The sequence below is a fragment of the Etheostoma spectabile genome, unplaced genomic scaffold, assembly GCF_008692095.1.
Source record: "Etheostoma spectabile isolate EspeVRDwgs_2016 unplaced genomic scaffold, UIUC_Espe_1.0 scaffold00019194, whole genome shotgun sequence".
NCBI lineage: Eukaryota > Metazoa > Chordata > Actinopteri > Perciformes > Percidae > Etheostoma > Etheostoma spectabile.
The window spans coordinates 66,747-82,983 of record NW_022604734.1 but is presented as its reverse complement, the minus strand read 5'-3'; the positions used below and the strand labels follow the sequence as shown (position 1 = coordinate 82,983).

Sequence of the window (16,237 nt, the reverse complement as noted above, 5' to 3'; positions counted from 1 at the left end):
CAACAACTTTTCAAGCAGTTATATTATGATTCATCTCACCATGGAAATCAGGTTGAGGGTCATAATCTCTTGATGCATCACCCTTTTTAAGTGTCTACCATTGTGTCAGCAGCAAAACAGAGTTAGCAGAGGATGGTTTCAATCCATCCACCTCTGGGTTATAAGCCCAGGACGCTTCCATTGTGCCACTCTGCTGAAAATCACCCCAGATGGGACTTGAACCCACAATCCCTGGCTTAAGGGGCCAGTGCCTTATCCATTAGGCCACTGGGGCTTTACATCTCCAAAGCTCACCAGTTCAGGAGAAATACATATACAGTTCTGGAGACGTAATTCGACTACGAATGAGGGGAAAGCGGTCCTTGGCTCAGGCTGTGTTCAGCATGGGAGGAGAAATCCTGACCCTAAATGGGAATACTGTCGAGCAATGTGCACAACTCCTGGACATGAACAACACGTCTCAAGTTGCATCAGGAGGAGGGAGAGTGTCAAGTATGGACAACTTAGACTTCCTTTTATGTAAACAGTTGAAGGCTCGCCAAAAGCCCGCCCACGCACTGGACTCACTGGTTCCCGCTCTTGCACAACTGAAATGAGAGAGCAACGATTTGTTAAAACATACACTTCTTATTCTCAACGTGAAAAAGTTTTTAAAAACATCTGGATAAAAGCATAGGTTGATTGCAGGGTAAAAGACCCAGGTACCACAAGATCAGAGGGTAAGGTCTTCAATCTTCTGAGGTATGATCCCATCCAGAACCGTGCCATAGCTGCAGTCTTAGGATTTCTGGATGGGGCCGTGGCTGCTGTTATGTGTATAGCTGTAAATCTTCTTCGTCACTCTTCTTTGCATTTGCATTCGTTCCCACTTGGACCTACACAGGAAATAAAAGATGTCTCTAACAGGTCTAAAAGCTCTTTTTTGGATGGGATAAAAACAGAGCTGATGAGTAAAAGCAGAGGTAAGCAAAAGCAAGCACGAAAGGCTCGGCTAAACAGCAAAGCTCACCAAAAATAGTTTCAACTCATTGACGTTCCCCTCCAAGGAAGTCTTTAGTAAAAGGCAAAAGATTTGTGTGTTACGAAGAGAAACCAGAGTGAGTACAGCCGTCTGCTCGAGAGCAGCCAAAAACCCTAGTGGACCCAGTCCAAACCATCACGGTAAGCCTCACTGGGTGTCCAAACTAAAATGATAAGAGGCTACTTGGTAGACTCCTTACTGATGTTTATATCTGTACTCACAACGCCCTGTTTTTAAAACACCAGCCAATCACAAGTGTTACATGTGAATAATCAATGTGTGAGTATCCATTGTGTTATCCATCGCTGGATAACACAATGTTCACTGAAAATCTTGTAACACATCTGGGCATTGAGGCTCAAAATGTGCTCTATCACTGAGCTACAGCCCCTTAAGATTTTAAGACTAACACTAACTGCAAATCTTGTAACACATCTGGGCATTGAGAAATGCATTGGTGGAGACGGGTGGCTTCCAGTAGCTATGAGATAACACAATATTGTTCATGAAGCCACAAACTATGTAGGGTGTTGTTTTAAGGCCCCGGATCCCTAACGGGGTATACCGCCTTCAATGTTCAGTTAGTTTTCTGATCGGTTAAGATTTCTATGGGGACCATAGAAATCATGATTGTACTTTTGTTTTTGAATGGTACATGAACATATTTTAAAGAGTGGTTTTATATCTGTGCTGCAAATTTTGACAAATTGTTTTGATCACTTGAGGTATTTCAATGAAGTCTGTGGTTTTGGACAATTACCTTACAATCTAAAACTGTATATCCTATTGTCTCTAGAACAATAGTTAGCAGTTGGAAGGGTAATGGCACTTTACAGTGAATATGCAAAAAAGGATTTTCACAAATTGTGATACAATTTTTTAATAAAGTATTGGCTTTTGCCTTGCAATAAGTGTTATTCCAATAACATAAACAAGCATACCGTTAGTTAAGGTCCGTGTGTGTGTCATGATGTGGAGAACAGTTGCATGGAGGTAGTGTGGCCAAGCGGTCTAAGGCGCTGGATTTAGACTCCAGTTTCTCTGGAGGTGTGTGTTCAAATCCTACCACTGCCATCTGCCAATTTCACATAGACAGCAAATGTGATGACCTGAAGTTGTATCAGATGAGGTCGTCTCTTATGACATAGCTTGGTGAAGTACCTAAAGTCATAAGAGGCAACTTGGTAGACTCCTTGCTGACTCTGCTGTTTATATCTGTACTCGCAAGGCCCTGGTTATAATGACCACCCAATCGTAGCTGTTCAATGTGAAATACTCATTCATTGCTAAAATTGTCGGTAACTGTTACGGGGTGCATGTTGGCTAGCACGGTAGCGATACGCTACCTATACCATCCAAAGACTGAGACTGCAGGTATATGTTAAATGCCCGTATATGTTTAACGTGTTCATATGTTTCGTTAATTTTCACAATGTTTAAAATCTTCAGTTAACCTAGCCAGTTAACCTAGCCATTCTCCATTTCACCACATGCTACTGCTGCATTCATCAATCCGTCATTCTGTGTAAAACCATACCATACTTCACAAACATTACCTATTTACAATAACCACGCAACACTCAGATCTCTGTTAACTATGTGTCTGTTTATTTAGTTTCAAAGTGTAATACAGGTTAAACATTAGTCATATCAGCTTTGTCTTACCGGCGTCTTCTCGTACTGTTTTAAGACTACAAACTGACTATGTGACAGATGTGTAATCTGTCATGTCCTGCCTTCTGAAGCTCTAGCCAGGCGCCATTCCTCGCCTAAAACAATATGAGTCATTCCAGTAAGTGAAAAGGAAACTCACATCTACAAAGATGAATTTAATGGATGTGACTTGCTGATGGTCATGTGGCTAGGATTCGGTGCTCTCACCGCCGCGGTCCGGGTTCAATTCCCGGTCAGGGAATGGTCAGGACTTAACAGATTCAGGTGTGACATTTGAAAGAGTAACTTCCTGGACTTGTTTTTGGTTGATTTAGATTTGTCAAAGTCTTCCTCATTAGTTTATCGCTAGAACCCCAACATTTTAAAGAGGACCATTTCCTTTAAATCAGACCCCCGACAGCGGATGTATCCTTTTGTCATCATTGATGGGTCATAAACACTTCATCTGCCTCTATTAATATAAAAATTATTTTTCTTTCTTCAAGCAGTAACTAAACCCCTAACCAACATTTTTTACCTGAAAACCAATGTATGTGAGTGTCAAGTAATGTTATTGTTGGATTCAGGTCCAAATATGGACATTTTAGTGCAATGCAAAGGTGAATAACAGATTGCTTTCTACTTACCTGGAGCGATGCAAAGCAGGGGTGGCCAACTAGTCAAGGAACAGCAAGAGACTTGGTATTTAAGACTACAAACTGACTATGTGACAGATGTGTAATCTGTCATGTCCTGCCTTCTAAAACAATATGAGTCATTCCAGTAAGTGAAAAGGCAACTCACATCTACAAAGATAAATTTGATAGACGTGATTGATGGTCCAGTGGCTAGGATTTGGTTCCCTCACCGCCGAGGCCCGGGTTCAATTCCTGGTCAGGAAATGGTCAGGACTTGAAACACTGTAAAAAAAAATCAGTAATTTTACATACATTTTCATGTTAACTTTACAGACTTTTTCTGTATTTTTTAAATACAGAAAAACACCAATAAATTACAAAATAAACTGTGAATTTAAGGGACATCTAGCACGTGTGAAACCACCTGTGGGAGTGGAACATGGATGTGTAGAGATGGGCTATCAAACAATGCACCTTTTGACATTTTGACATGTCACAGTAGGAAAAGCAAGGGTATAAATAAAAATGAATTATGGCTCAAATCAATTTAGACTTTTACAGTAGACATAAGGCATTACAAAGTCAAGAAACTAGGTGCTGATAGTGAAGGGCAAATGAAGCTTTGGTGAAGCACTGAACCACTCAGAGGAATTGGTTTGAAAATGGGTTCATTACTAGAAGCTTCAGTAACAGGGACCTTGCCTGGTGAAGGGCCAAGGCTGCATCCAGATGATCCCGACAAGCTAGTGGACAGGAGGCTTTGGACTAGTGACACTCACGTGTACTAACAAAGGGATAGCATTCTTTTTAAAATAAAGATTGATGGATTTGTGTATTGTATTATCGGGTATTAGGTAAAGAGAGGATGTGCTGGGAAAATATGGCACAAGTTGGGTGTGCTTGTGTAACTATGGCCGGGGGATATGTGGGACAGGGACCACTCATCAATTTTTATTAAGGAACATTATATTTTCCACATTATTGGACCGGAAAACTCCGACTGTTGTTTGTGCATATAAACCAAACAAGAGTTTGGAATATTCTGCCTTCTTGGAGACCTTGAACACAGTCCTGTATGTGTTTCCAGAACTCCATAGTTCTGCTGGGGGACTTCAACGCACACGTGGGCAATGATGGAGATACTTGGAGAGGCGTGATTGGGAGGAACGGCCTCCCTGATCTGAACCAGATTGGTTGTCTGTTGTTAGACTTCTGTGCCAGTCATGGATTGTCCATAACAAACACCATGTTCAAACACAGGGTGCTCATAAGTGTAGGTGGTACCAGAGCACCCTAGGCCGAAGAGCAATGATTGATTTTTATAATTGTTGTGATCTGAGGCCGTATGTTTTGGACACTCAGGTGAAGAGAGGGGCGGAGCGGTCAACTGATCACCATCTGGTGGTGAGTTAGGTCAGGGGGTGGGGGAGGACTCTGGACAGACCTGGTAAGCCCTAACGGGTAGTACAGGTAAATTGGGAACATCTGGAGGAGGCCCCTGTCCAACAGACTCGCTGACTGAAAGTTGCAATGGGGTTTCTGCTCACAGGCGCTAGGGGGGAGCGAGACGACCACGATTCAACTCATTCCAATGACTCCGAAGCTGTTCTGTTGGGTAAATTAAGCTAAAAATAAATGCATAGTTGTATAAGTTCTGTTTATTTCTTCCCAGTGTGACTCCCAGGAAATATGAGAAGTGTTTTAGAGGAGACTGGCTCAGCTCGTACTGCTCTGTGTGTGATATCAATACATGTCTGGAAGATTCATGTTCCCTTTAAGGTCCTACAACTGTTTTTAACATTCAAGTTACCTCAGTGCAGCACACATATCCTAATAAGCCAGTTTGTTCTGAAAGAAATGATGTTGATATCTTGACTGTAGATACCAGGGTTGATGTTTTACAAGCTTTTATAGAAAATAGAAGCAGACGGACAATGAGCTATGAAAATGACCTTAGGTCTCAGAGGGTTAAATAATAGGAAGTTGCTGAACACAGTTACTGGAGTTAGAGAAAATGACGTCCCAAACGTCGCATACTTGTGTGTACTGCTCTTGTGCAAAGACATCCATCTTTTTTTTTTATTAGATTAGATTCAACTTTATTGTCATTGCGCAGAGTACAAGTACAAAGACAAGGAAATGCAGTTTGTGTCTAACCAGAAAAGTGCAATGTGATATACAAAGTACAGACAGGTGGTGCATTGGCAGGACAAGAAATATATTAGTGTTATTTTTAGTTTTTTTTTACTGTTTAATAGCATTTTTCAAGAACAATTTTCAGTCTGATTGTGAGTTGGCCCGGCCGTTGGCTAGTTAGCTAACATTAGCTTCCATGCTACATGAATAAGCCAGACAGAGGTGTCTCTCATCTGGTGATAGAACCCTGATTCCCCCCCTGTCCTGTTGGCTCAGAGCTCCACAGACTCAGTCCACAGGTACAAATTAATCTGAGAGGTTGTCATCACTGAGTTGTGGTTGTGAGGGAAAATGAACCAGAGTAAAAAAAAAAAAGTACACAAGTAAATGTTTTTTACGCTTGCAGCTGTCATTCTGTTCATGGAAATATCAATCTACACATTTGTGAATAATTTTTCTGTGACTTCACATTTAGAATACCGGTGTGTGAATATTTTCTACTAGTGCAAATTAAAAAAAATCTGATTTTTTTTTACAAGCTCTCGTGTGTTTTTTCATTGTGTGACATCAAATTAAGTTCACACGTGTGTGAATATTTTTACAAGTGCAAATTTAATTTTTACAAGTGCAAATTTAAATATATAATTTCAGATTTTTTTGTTCTGCAAGCTCTCACCTTTTGCCCCATATTTCCCTTCATATGAGTCCGAGCCAGCAGCACTAAGGAAGAGCAGCCTCTCCTACGGCGAGTGGTGGCGACCCACGGGGAAACTTTGGTTTCCCAGTCAGTTCCCGTAGTACAGGTGAGAAAGTGGTGGATAAAACGAGGACTGTGGGCCGGCGTTGTTGGTACGTGAGTGGAAATACATCCAACATGCTAACGCATATCCAACGCCATCACCCAGACATGCCAATCACTGGAACGAGACAAAAAAAACTGTCCAACGTCTCCTTCCTACAGTGGTTAACCAGCCTTTAGACACAAATACAAATAGGGCCAAAAAATCACTGAATCAATCAGGCTTTACACGTCACCTTCAATGCCCCGTATCCACTCGTAGAGTAACCTGGCTTCAAGTATTTGCTGGATGTACTCAAACCTCGTTACAACATGCCATCCTGTCCACCGGGACTTCCGTGTACCGTTCCACCCCTTTAATACATGTCAATCAAGCAGCCTGTAAAGGCCACACAGTCTGATTAGTTAAGTGGAAACACCTGTGGGAGTGGAACATGGATGTGTAGAGATGGGTTTTCAAACAATGTACCTTTTGACATGTCAAAGTAGGAAAAGCAAAGGTAGAAAAAAAGAGAAATTATGGCTGAACTCAGTTTACATTTTTACACCGGACATAAGGCATTACAAAGTCAAGAAAGTAGGTGTTAACCCGTTAAAGTAACCTTGTCCAGCATGGACTGGACATTCTTCAAGACTGACTATAACTTCAGTTAAATAGAAAGCTTAGTATGTTTTATTACTTTCACACGTGTTAGTTTTCCACATATCTGCTACTACCACTCTGAACATATTCCCTTCTTCAATACTCCATAAAGAAGCAAAGAACGATCATCAATGACAGAGAGCATATGAAGTGAATCATTACTCTCTGTCAGCCTCACGCTCAGAAAGGAATATCACGACTCATCATCGTGGTCAGCGAGACCAAACACTTTAGAAACACATTCCTCAAGTCAGAAATTTTAGAAATGATCCCTGAAAGTATAGTCTTGGTTAGACTGGGGGGGGGAAACTGCATCTCATTCACTGCAGAGTGATTGTCACTCAGGGTTCAGAGGGACAGAAGCTAATCGTTACGTGCTCCAGATGACTCTGAGGTGAGAAAATCTATTTAGATCTTTAAGGAGACCGATATGTAGATTGAATTAGATTTTCAGTCACTGTTGTCTCAATACTTCAGTGTCAGCCTACTTATTCTCTCCAATAAATGCTCCAGTCCTTTCTTTGCATTAATACTGGTTCTAAACAGGCTTCCACTGGCTCAGATTATGGAAAACAACAAAATAACTTATCATAGTTATGCGGACGACACATAAATTTACATAACCTTATCGCCAGGGGACTAGAGTCCAATACATAAACTGACTAAGTGTATTGAACAAATTAACAGCTGGATGTGCCAGAACTTTCTGAAATTAATTTAAGGAAAAACTGAGGTGGTTGTTTTTGGAGCAAAAGAGGAACGATTAAAAGTCTGCACTCAGCTTCAAACAACAATGTTAAAAACAACAGACAAAGCCAGAAATCTTGGTGTAGTCATGGACTCAGACCTGAACTTTACCAGCCACATTAAGACAATTACAAAGTCAGTCTATTATCACCTTAAGAATGTATCAAGGGTTAAAGGATTTATGTGTCAACAGGATTTGGAAAAACTGGTCCATGCCTTTCATCTTCAGTAGACTTGACTACTGTAACGGTGTCTTTACAGGTCTCCCTAAAAAATCAATCAGACAGCTGCAGCTGATTCAGAACGCTGAAGGCAGAAGACCTTTCCTTTTGATGTTGCCTTTCTTTAAATGGTTGTTAATTTCTTTAATGTTTGATTTCGTATACTGCACTGTAACTTTTATTCTTGTGTTTTACCTGATTTTATTTTTTAACTGGTTATTATTGTGTTTTATCTCTTTTTTTTTAAACTCTTTTTTAACTGTTTTTGTGTTAAGTACTTTGAATTGCACTGTGGCTAAAAAGTGCTATACAAATAAAGCTTCCTTGCCTTGAATAGGTTATCAATATTAATGCAAATCGGTATTGCACTGCTTTTCAGGTTGTCGTGGCCGAGTGGTTAAGGCGATGGACTTGAAATCCATTGGGGTCTCCCCTCGCAGGTTCGAGTCCTGCCGCCAACGAAAGCCATAATTTAATGGTTATCACACATCTCATTATACCAAATGGCAGATGTCCCGTCATGGACAATCTTGTAATATCTCATAGGTACTGGAAGCCACCAATGCATCTCTGAGCATTTACTCAATACCCAGATGTGTTGCAAGATTTGCAGTGACCATTGTATTGTCCAGCGATGGTGGTATAGTGGTGAGCTTAGCTGCCTTCCAAGCAGTTGATATGACTTTGATTCCCAGCCAGTCACTTTCTTTGAGTGACGTAACTTGCTTTGTTTGTCAAAAAGTAACCAGAAAGGTTACTCTCCCAACCCGGTTTGATAAAAAATTAGATCTTGGTTATATCGCACAAATAAGGGAGCATAACAATCAATCAAGCAGCCTCCATGAGGATCCACAGACATAGACATGTTCCACCACCTGCAATTAAGCCTGTCTCCTCAGCTTCTAGGCACCGCTGCATCACCTCCTCTTCAGCTGGAGAGTTTGCATCTGCGTTTGTGAGCTCAGAGTTTAATGCCAAGAATGGTCTGGTCTCTCCCTCTTCCCCAGATAACATTCTCTCTGTGTTCCATTCCACATGCACTGAAATCCTAGTCTCTATCGTCCATTATGGGATTAAAGCTGTTAAACCTAAGGTGGACGCCTGGCTAAATGACACCAAGAGGGCCCTTAGGCAACACTGCAGACAAGCTGAACGAAGATGAGAAGACAATCTACATGTGACACTAAGGGACAGTCTATCCACATACCAGAATGCTGTGAAGGTGGTGAAGATGCAGCATCTCTCTTCTGTCATAGCTAGCAATTGCCACAAACCTAGATTGTTATTTAATACTATTAACTCTGTGTCAATTAGTACATGTGAGAAATTTCTTTTTTATTTTATTGACAAAGTAGCATCTATCAGGAAAATTACTGGTGCTAATGTTAAGGTCTTTTTATCTAATTCTTCTACATACTCAGCTGTGTTTAAAGAATTTAAGCCCGAGGTTGTACAATGCATGAAACCTACCAACTGTCCCTTAGACATTTAGAATGGTGAAGGAGGTTTTTAATAGCAACGTTGGGGCGAGTCGTCTTACTTTTTTTAAGTTACAGTAATCCCTTGTTTATCGCGGGGGTTACGTTCCGAAAATGACCCGCGATAAGTGAAATCCGCGAAATAGAAAACTTTTTTTTTTTTTTACAATTAGCAACTATTACATGTATACAAATACAGTGACTCACGTGTAGGCCGTTTCACTGCTCTTCAGACTGGGCCGTTGCATCCTGAGTGCGCTCTGCAGTGTTCTCTTCTTCTGAAGCCCGCGGTGCAGGTGTGTTTGTTCGGGAGAAGAACATAGTGATAGGCAGCTGTTGTCGCTCTTTTTTCTTCTTTGCAAAAAGATCCTTGTACACCGACATGCCACCATCGATTACGTTGGAGAACTGTAATGAACGGCTCATCAAAGGGTCCCATTCCTCAGCTACTCGCTTAAGTTCAGTGGCCATTCGCACCATGGTTGCTAAGCGACCAAGCGTTAGTCCTTACAAGAAGCGGGAGTGAGTTTTTAGCGAATCAGAATGCAGAGCACAATGCACCAAAAAAAAAAAAATGCATTATGAAAATCCGCGAAATAGCGAATCCGCGATAAGTGAACCGCGAAGTGGCGAGGGATCACTGTAATTGCTAAGCCTGTACTTTGTTACTTTTACTTGAGTAAAGAAGTTAAATCAGTATTTCTACTTTTACCAGAGTACTTGTTAACACAATTATCTGTACTTCTACTTGAGTACGCGCATTGAGTACTTTTGCCATCTCTGACGGTCATTGGTATGCAGGTCACTTGATGTAGTACAAGCAAATACATAAGGCCCCACCAAACATTTTTGTAATACGTGGCGTGCAACTGTATGTCAATGATCAAGCTTGTTGCTGTGACCAAGAAACCACCAGCACAATGACTGATACATCATCAGTTCTGGAATTTTCCTGGATGCCAAATATTTGAATTCAAAGTCAGAATCCAATTGACATGTAAGAACAGTACAATGCACGTCCAGCTTCTACATTTCCGCATGAGTCAGCTTCCCCAATATCTGGGTAACAGGAAAATAGCCTGATAAGCAGACATGTGCAGCTCAACCTCAAAAAGCCATAAAGCAAATGCTTGTGGCTTAAAGATCGAGCTCCCGCTCATAAAACATCAGACAAGTGCAGTCTCTGTGGCGCAATAGGTCAGCGCAGTCGGCTGTTAACCGAAAGGATGGTGGTTCAAGTAGCTAACCAAGAAGCCAAAGAGGGAAAGGATTGCCAGACCTGTTATTGTTTTTAGGGAGCAGATTTACAGCTATACACTTTGTGGCTCACACAGTGGCTAACCTTTGTTGCCATCAAAGATGCCTTTTGGACCTCCAGAAACTTGCTGGTAAGAAACCACATGCAGATCCCCCCCGTGGCTGTGATCAGGATGGCTGCAGTATCTAAGTAGTATGTGTTTTATGATTGTACTTTTGTTTTTGAATGGTACATGAACATATTTTGAAGAGTGGTTTTATATGCTGCGAATTTTGGCAAACTGTTTTGATCACTTGAGGTATTTCCGTGTAGTCTTGGACAGTTACCTTGCAATCTAAAACTGTATATCCTATTGTCTCTAGAACAATAGTTGGCAGTTGGAGGAGTAGCGGCTCAGCCCATATTCACACAGACCTAAACCTACTCACTTAATGCTGGTTACAATATTCTAATAATAAACAATGCCAGAGAAAAATGACAAAGTGTGATAATTTTTTTTAATAAAGTATTAGCAGTTTTTAATAAAGTATTGGCTTTTTACTTGCAAAGTTTTTTTTTCCATAACATTAACAAGCATATCGTTAGTAACGGTCCCTGCTTCTGTCACGATGTGGAGAGTTGATACTTGCAGGTAGTGTGGCCGAGTGGTCTAAGGCGCTGGATTAAGGTTCCAGTCTCTCTGGAGGCCTGGGTTCTCTTACACCTGTGTCATTTGGCCTGAACTTGGTGAAGTAACTAGAATCATCCATCAATCACCTTGCTGAGATTGTTCCTTGTTAACCTGAGGTTGAACGATTGGTGAAACCTTCCTTTCCAGCACTTTGGAGTAGAAAATCAACAAATAATTGTGATAATTAATCGTGATCTCCATATTGATCAAAGTAATTGTCGTTATCATTTTGGCCATAATCATGCAGCTCAAAGAGATTTTATCAAACCAGTTTGGGCAAGTAACCTTTCTGCTGACTTCTTGTAAAAAAAGAAAGTACCGCAACCCAAAAACAGTCACTGCGATGGCTGGGAATCGAACCCAGGTCAACTGCTTAGAAGGCAGCTATGCTCACCACTATACCACCATCACTGGGCAATAGAATGTTCACTTCAAATCTTGCAACACATCTGGGCATTGAGACTCAAAGTGTGCTCTATCACTGAGCTACAGCCCCTGATGAGTCAGAAATTCCCTCCAGGGGGTCCTGTGTTTCCACATTCACAAGAATGGGAAGTATGTGCTAACTCCCTTCGATAGGTCAGTTGGTAGAAATCCTTAGGTTGCTGGTTCAAATCCGGCTCGAAGGATCTGTTTTTTCCAAAGTTTCCTTTAGGGGATCAATAAAGTATTTCTGATTCTGATTCTTTTGGGTCGTCTGTCCATCTGACAGACGACCCAAAAGAATAATATTTCTTGCCGGGACATAACAAGAAACAAAAAAAAGAGTTGCGTTAGACAGAGTTAAGCCCTGACAAAATAGAGAACTACAGACAAAAGTTGTGGAATAGTACCAAGTGTGACCAGAAGAATTGAAAAAAAAACAACCATTTACTTTAAGGTTTGTACTATAAAGTACAAAAGTGGATGTGGCCTAAATGCTGGAATAGCGCCACCTATCGAATGATGTGCCAAATTTTAAACTTGGCCATTCCTCGTTAGTATAATAGACAGTATCTCCGCCTGTCACAATACTACAAGGACTCAAGGAAGTCCCGGAGAACGCGTTGGACTACTCATGAGGGGAAAGTGGCCCTTGGCTCAGCCTGTGTTCAGCGTGGGAGAAGAACTCTTGATCCTAAAAGGGAATATTGTCAAGCGATGGAACGAGCACAACTCCTGGACATGAACAACACGTCTCAAGGCGCAGCAGTGTGTCAAGTCTGGGCACCTTAGAATTCCTTTTATTGTCTTTGCAGATAATGTGGCTTTATCAGGCAGTGATCTACAGCGCCCACTGGGGTGACTCATGAGGGGAAAGCGGGCCTTGGCTCAGGCTGTGTTCAGCATGGGAGGAGAACTCCTGACCCTAAATGGGAAGGCTCGTTCCCACTTGGAACAGAAAATGAAAGATGGCTCATTCCAGGTCTAAAATCACTTTCTGGGTGGGATAAAAACAGAGCTGATGAGTAAAAGCAAAGGTAAGCAAAAGCTAGTACAAAACGCCAAACAGCAAAGCCCACCAAAAGTAATTTCAACTCATCGGGGTTCCCTTCCAAGGAAGTCTTTAGTAAAAGGTAAAAGACTTGTGCGTTATGAAGAGAAACCAGAGTGAGTACAGCTGTCTGATCGAGAGCAGCAGAAAACCCTAGTCGACCCAGTCCAAACCATCGTGGTAAGCCTCACTGGGTGTCCAAACTAAAATGATAAGAGGCAACTTGGTAGACTCCTTACTGATGTTTTTATCTGTACTCACAATGCCCTGTTTTTAAAACACCAGCCAATCACAAGTGTTACATGTGAATAATCAATGTGTGAGTAATCAGGAAGTTCACATGAAAAATAGCTGCAAAGTACCAAATGTTTAACTTTGCAACCCGTAAGCTGTTGGACCCTTGGTCTTTCCCTCAAAATGTGAATCAGAGATTTTCCACTGGCCTTGTAGAACAGAGCAGAGTGGCGCAGCGGAAGCGTGCTGGGCCCATAACCCAGAGGTCGATGGATCGAAACCATCCTCTGCTAATTGCTAGTTGTGTGAGCATTAAGTCTATGACCAGACTGTTGATATTACACAAAGTAATTGTCAGAAAGGTACACCTTCAATGGCATGTCAAGTTTGTTTAATCCACAAAAATGGAAATAACAGTAACACAGCAACAATAACTGGAGCAACTGAAACAAAAAATATACTACTCAACATTACTATACAAAAATACGATACAATAAAAACTGTAAAATATGTACATGTAAAGTGCTTGTTGTGCTGTCTGGCTTCCAAAGCCAGACAGCTGTTCTATTTACAGCAGAAAGCTCCATTTTAAGGACACACAGCAGACCTACAATGAAATTGTAATTGCACTGCTTTGAAAATAGTAAGAACCTTCTTCATCACAAACCTGATGGTGCAGTACTTGATCCACATGGATCCACTTGCTGTCCCTCTGGCTGTCCTCTCTCTGTCCCATTTATGTTTTCTTCCTCCTCACCCTCTTCTTCATCCTCCTCACCTTCTTCTTCATCTTCCTCACCCTCTGGAATATCCCTCTCTGTGTCAGAGCCCTCCCTTTCATCACACGCCCTCTCTCCAAACTCTCCCTCTTCCTGCTCTTCACTCCCTTGATTTGTTTCTCTCACTGCTGTTTTTCTCACTTTTTGTTTACTAGGGCTCTATACCGCTTCCTCGTTTCATGATAAATATTGGAAGAAGATAAATTGTAGGGGTATGCATTACATTTATCTCCCTACTCAACACGGGCATAAAGCCTGTTGATCACTTTACACAAACGTAGTTATTTGTTATCGCAATGCAACAGCAAAGACGGATGAAGTTACGCGTTAACATCCAGAGATGCCAAAAGTACTCACTTCCCGTACTCAAGTAAAAGTAGAGAGAATTATGTTATCTTATTTCTTGTGACTGAGACTGGGACTCCAGGTTAATAAGATTCTGAACGAGTAGCAAGATATGGATTCAAATGGGATTTTGTGAGAAGTCTGTGTATGTTCCCATCCAATTAGATTCAAATTGGTATTGATGACGCGAAAATAATAACTAACTCCAGTGAAATTATTTGAAACTTAATGAGGACTAGATTAGGATTTAAAAAGATTTAAAGCTGAATCTGGTTTTCAATTTGGCCCAGGTGTGTCTGTTAAAACACCAACGGAGACAACTTCTCTCTGTTGATGCTTTATTACAATCAAGCATCAGGATAAAGATGGGAGGGGGGGGGGCAGCTTTGCTATGGCTGTGTGTGTGGTAGTAAAAGAAATAAATAACAATGTAAAGGCTACCGTACATAATGATGTTGATACAAATCTCAGCTGATTATCCTTCGGACAGCTAGTCTCTTTTTCTTTTCTCTCATTTTTTTTCCATGGGGTGTGCGCGCCCGCTCGCAGTGTGAGGCGCGTGTCGGCGCTATTCTCCGCTATTCACAATCACTCCTGATATACGACCTTTAGTACAAAACTAAAGTAATGAGCCAACTTTGTAAAATGTAAGCAGTAGAAAATACTGATATTTGTTTTAAAATTCAAGGAGTACGTAAGTAAGTAAAAAGTCGCCAAAAAATAAATAGTAAAAAATCAACTTGAGTACAGTAATGAAGTGTTTGCACTTCGTTATCGAAGTATTTGTACTTCGTTACTTCCCATCTCCGATGACAGCAAAGATTAATATGTACATGGTTTGTACAAGCGCTATATAAATACAGTACATTTACATGGTTTGCAGAACTGTATCTTCTGATAGACATAAGGCCACTTGGGTTATCTTTGGGCTGCTCTATAGTCTCCTGAAGAAGTATAAATCCTAGAGTTGGCTCACTCCAGATTATTTAAGCAACAAACATCCCTGGGTGGACTTGAACCACCATCCTTTCGGTTAACAGCCGACTGCGCTGACCTACTGCGCCACAGAGACTGCTCCTGTCTGATGTTTTGCTTATCAGGCTATTTGCCTGTTACCCAGAAATTGGGGAAGCTGACAGAAATGCAGAAATGTAGAAGCTGGACGTGCATTGTATTGTTCTTAAATGTCAATTGAATTCTGACTTTGAATTCAAATATTTAGCATCCAAAAACATTCACATGAACTTGCAGATCAATTGATGAGATTTTGGAGGTCAAAGGTTCAATGTCAAGGTGACTGTGTCCTCATGTCTGTCCATCCGATTCTTGTGAATGCAATATCTCTGAACGCCTAGAGGGAAGCACTTTAAATTTGGCATACATAACCACTTGGAGTCGCCGATAAACTGATTTCGACTTTGGAGGTCAAAGGTCAAGGTTACTGTTTCATTACATCTCCAGAACTGTATATGTATTTATCCTGAACTGGTGAACTTGGATGATGTAAAGCCCCAGTGGCCTAATGGATAAGGCACTGGCCTCCTAAACCAGGGAGTGTGGGTTTGAGTCCCTTCTGGGGTGATTTTCAGCAGAGTTGCGCAGCGGAAGCGGGATGGTCCATAACCCAGAGGTTGATGGCTTGAAACTATCCTCTAATAATCCTATTTTGCTGGTGACACAATGGTAGACACTCTGAAAGGGTGATGAATCAAGAGATTATGATTTCCATGGTGAGATGAGTCATGATATAACTGCTGGAAAAGTTGTTGACAGCCCATGAAAAGTGGCAAGTCATGTTCGCCACAAAAATAAATAGTAAAGTAAAAATATCTAAAAAAACTACTTGAGTTCAGTAACAAAGTATTTGTACTTCGTTACTTCCCATGATCAGTATTGCAAATTAGACTTCATTTTAAGAGCAGGTCCCACATTATGAGTTGAAAATATTGAAATTTTTGAGTGAATTACTCCCTAATTTTATGTTGAAAAATATAGAAAATTTTGAGTGAATTACTCCTTAATTTTAAGATGAAAAATATTGAAAATATTTTGAGTTAATTACTCCCTAATTTTAAGTTGTAAAATATTGACATTTTTGAGTGAATTACTCCCTAATTATAAGTTGAGGAATATCAATATTT

General features: G+C 40.9%; 7 non-coding genes across 7 annotated transcripts; 2 read left to right on the top strand and 5 right to left on the bottom strand.

Annotated features, from left to right (window-relative positions):
* Window positions 1-984: 984 nt before the first annotated feature.
* On the bottom strand, window positions 985-1,101 carry LOC116684125 (U5 spliceosomal RNA). The gene has a single exon (XR_004330762.1). It is a non-coding gene; the product is annotated as a U5 spliceosomal RNA (small nuclear RNA).
* A 5,861-nt stretch (window positions 1,102-6,962) lies between these two features.
* Window positions 6,963-7,178, bottom strand: LOC116684124 (small nucleolar RNA U3). Its single transcript, XR_004330761.1, has one exon. It is a non-coding gene; the product is annotated as a small nucleolar RNA U3 (small nucleolar RNA).
* A 1,059-nt stretch (window positions 7,179-8,237) lies between these two features.
* trnas-uga (transfer RNA serine (anticodon UGA)) lies at window positions 8,238-8,319 on the top strand. The gene has a single exon. It is a non-coding gene; the product is annotated as a tRNA-Ser (tRNA).
* Window positions 8,320-11,603: 3,284 nt separating this feature from the next.
* On the bottom strand, window positions 11,604-11,675 carry trnar-ucu (transfer RNA arginine (anticodon UCU)). The gene has a single exon. It is a non-coding gene; the product is annotated as a tRNA-Arg (tRNA).
* A 1,068-nt stretch (window positions 11,676-12,743) lies between these two features.
* Window positions 12,744-12,858, bottom strand: LOC116684126 (U5 spliceosomal RNA). Its single transcript, XR_004330763.1, has one exon. It is a non-coding gene; the product is annotated as a U5 spliceosomal RNA (small nuclear RNA).
* Window positions 12,859-13,193: 335 nt separating this feature from the next.
* On the top strand, window positions 13,194-13,265 carry trnam-cau (transfer RNA methionine (anticodon CAU)). The gene has a single exon. It is a non-coding gene; the product is annotated as a tRNA-Met (tRNA).
* Window positions 13,266-15,094: 1,829 nt separating this feature from the next.
* trnan-guu (transfer RNA asparagine (anticodon GUU)) lies at window positions 15,095-15,168 on the bottom strand. The gene has a single exon. It is a non-coding gene; the product is annotated as a tRNA-Asn (tRNA).
* Between the last annotated feature and the right edge of the window lie 1,069 nt (window positions 15,169-16,237).